Source organism: Hermetia illucens, chromosome 2 (genome assembly GCF_905115235.1).
Source record: "Hermetia illucens chromosome 2, iHerIll2.2.curated.20191125, whole genome shotgun sequence".
Lineage (NCBI taxonomy): Eukaryota > Metazoa > Arthropoda > Insecta > Diptera > Stratiomyidae > Hermetia > Hermetia illucens.
Window position 1 is genome coordinate 9,906,948 of NC_051850.1, and position 3,807 is coordinate 9,910,754.

Sequence of the window (3,807 nt, forward strand, 5' to 3'; positions counted from 1 at the left end):
AAGACCATTCGACATCAACAACGGTCTACGACAAGGGGTTGTCCTCTCATGCGTCCTCTTTAACCTGGCCCTGAAGAAAGTGATTTGTAATGATGAGGTAAATGCAAGAGGTACGATCCTCTTTAAGTCCACCCAACTACTGACCTATGCCGACGATATCGACATCATGGGAAGAACGACCTGAGACGTACAAACTGCCCTCATCCAGATCCAGCAGGTGGCGATTTTCGCGAGATCTTGGGCTGCACATCAATGAAGGCAAGACAAAATATATAGTGGCAACGTCAGCACCGAAAACCAACCAATCAACAACATCAAACCGCACTGGTCAAACGGGAAGGATAAAGATAGGAGACAACAGCTACAATGATGAAATCCGCGCACAATTGGTGTCAGCCAACAGAGCCTATTTCAGCTTAGAATACCGTTCCGCTCGAAATGTCTCATCATAGGGTCGAAGCTCTTATTGTAAAAGACAATGACCCTGCCAGTCCTCATGTATTCCTCGGAAACTTGGGTTCTTAGCGAGAAGAATTGCGAACTCTTGGTCGCGTTCGAGAGAAGAATCCTCCGAAGAATTTTTGGTCCCCTACATGACCATGACCGAAGTTGTGGATGATATCCGACTCAATAGGTTACGGTGGGCGGGTAACTTAATCCGTATAGATGAGGGTGATCCAGCCCGGAAAGTCTCTAAGGGCAATATCTATGGTAGAAAACGAAGACGAGAGAAACCCTGCCTAAGATGGAACGATGGCGTAGGTCAGGACGCCAGACAGCTTTTAGGAATATCGAATTGGTGGACCTTGACGCAAAACCAGGATGTCTGGAGTTCCTTATTAAGGCAGGCCCAGACCGGATACCGGTTGTTGCGCCGTTGATGATGATGATGATAACAGGAGATGCGTTGGACAGGGACCGGTTTCTTGGAAAAGAGTCACCATACCCTATATTATAATGACCATCCAGTGAACCATGTGTTTGGAGAAGGCTTTTTAGTCAGCCAAAAAATGAAACCTGCAGTTATCGGCTCTAAAAACATAAGCGAACAGTTATACACTCTGCGTTTACGAGGCAAATTTAGAAATATAAGCCTCATTAACTTTCACGCCCTTACAGAGGAGACTGCAGAGTCGGAGAAGGATACCTTCTACGAGGCAGTAGAATGAACCCTCAAAGCCTACCCCAGATTTGATATCAAAATCATACTTTGGGATTTTAACGGCCAAGCAGGGACGGAGCCCGTATTTAAGCGATACTTCGGGTTCCGTCGCTTACATTGGGATACCAATGATAACGGACTACGGATCATTCAGTTAGCAGTATCACACGAAATGGTTGTTGGAAGTATCTGGTTTGCGCGGAAAACGGTCCATAAACATAAATGGACCTCTCCAGACGGGACCACTTTCAACCAAATTGGCCACGTGTTGATCGAACGCCGCCACCTCTCAGCCTTGATGAATGTCAGAACATATAGAGGGGCCAATATAAACTCGGATCACTATCTCGTTGACATGATTCCCCGAGCTCGAATAGCAAGTGAGCGTAAACACTGAAGCCATTCAAAACAGAGCCCCCCGTAATACCTATAAGAGGGAAATGGATGCCGCAATGACCGCAGTCAACAGAGATCGTGGAGATAAAGCGTCAACAAATGATCTTCACAATCACCTGAAGAATGTTATCATAAATACGGCAACAAACATACTTGGTCCTAGTCGCAAAAAGAGTCGGAACGGCTGGTTTGACGATGAATGTAAGCTGGCAACGGAACGGAAGAATGCCGCATACCGAATAATGTTACATTCTCAAAGTACACGGGCACGCGCAGAGACTTATCACGAACTCCGACGAGCGGAGAAGCGACTTCACAGACGGAAAAAGGAAGCCTGGGAGAACCAACAAGTCTGTGAACTCGAAAAGGACAGGGAGCAACCGATAGAATGGCCATATTGGAGCTATGGGTTGAGTTCTTTGATGAACTACTGAACAACCAGAACATCGGCGAGTTGGAGGTCCCGTCAACTGAAGACGGCGTACAAATACTGCCACCACCAAGTATAGAAGTCCGTGCAATTCATCGGCTTAAAAATCATAAGCCGCCAGGAACCGATGGAATTACAACCGAATTGGTTAAAAATGGAGGCGACGAATTAAACCAAGTGGTTCATCAAGTTGTGCTAAAGGTGTGGGAGAGCGAAACAATGCCGGACGACCGGCAAAGAGGCATTATTTGTCTCATACATAAAGTGGGAGATATCACACAGTGCAGCAATTATAGAGGTATCACGTTGCTGAGTACCATCTATAAGATATTCTCCGCTACCTTGCTAGGCCGGATAGCTCCATACGCCCAGAACATCATTGGCCCATACCAAAGAGGCTTCACTCCAGGCAAATCAGCAACAGATCAGATTTTCTCTGTGCGGCAAGCGATGGAAAAACTGTTGGAATATGGACATTAGTTGCACCATCATTTCATCGCCTTTAAAATCCGGCTCAACAAGTTGCGATGGGCGGGCCACCTAATCCGTATGGGTGAAGAAGATCAAGCTCGAAAAGTCTATAAGGGCAATATGTATGGTAGAGAAAGAAGACGAGGCAAACTCTGCCTGAGATGGAACAATCGCGTAGGCCAGGACGCCAGACAGCTTTTAGGGATATCGAATTTATGAAGCTCAGGGCAAAATCTGGATATCCGGAGTTCTTTACTAAGGCAGACCTTATCCTAAAAACATTCAGCTGCATGGAGCTGCGGTACTTCCGATTTTGGTGGAAATAGCACTATTGCTGCAAAGTTCTAATAGATCAAAATTGTCTTTTTTATGAAAACTTATTGCAATCAGTATCATACTACATAAAGTGAATAGTCTGGCAAACTAAATGCATAAACATTATAACTGAGGTAAATATGGGACAAATGTCAACTCAAATATTCTTATAGAAGAATCACCCAAAACCTTTTATACTTAAAACGTTCCCCGACTTGTTCTAAGAGTTTTTACGTTTTTTTAGAAACATCAATATTTTCATTCTTTTTGAAGCATCAATATTTTCCTTGTGCACGATATGCAGTACCCCCACCAAGACATCAACCATTTGTCCTTGAGCGCCCGTAGCCCTTGAAAAAACTGTTTGAAATCGATACATGCAAGATATTCTAAAATAAAAAGTGATCGATTCTGTTGATGACTGGAAATCTTAGTTTTCTACAAAGTGGAAAATGGTGTTGACTAGGTTCTATTACATGGGGCGAAGCAGGCACACAGTGTCTATTTCTGCAATGTCCTAGAGGGCAGGACAATGCAGTTAGGTCGATAATATATATGCATAAGTATAGTTGATGCACTTTTCTTCACTTAGGTGCATACATAGTAGTTCCAGTGGATGACAGGTTTCCACCGAAGTAAGTTACAGCTTTCTGTAAAAGTTACATTTGCAACAAACCATATGTTGTCTGACAGAAAGGCACGTTGCCGTAAAAAATATGATGATGTGTAAACCTCAATGATATCGATAGAAATTCTAACTTTGTCTAATATACGGAAACCGGCCGGCAAACCCTCTTATCATATTAAAACATATAAAGCTAATTATCAACTTTCGATTAAAATTAATTCTTGGAAATTCAAAAGTGAACTTGAAAACTCTCGCCTTACCTGTTGCTACTTTTGCATAATATGATATAATAAAAAAATGGCATAGTTCATTTCATTAATCTTAAGACCTTTATCAAAACGATAATCAAGTTTTCTTGGAAATTATAAATTGCAATTTCACTATCTGTGATTTTCAGTCATTGGC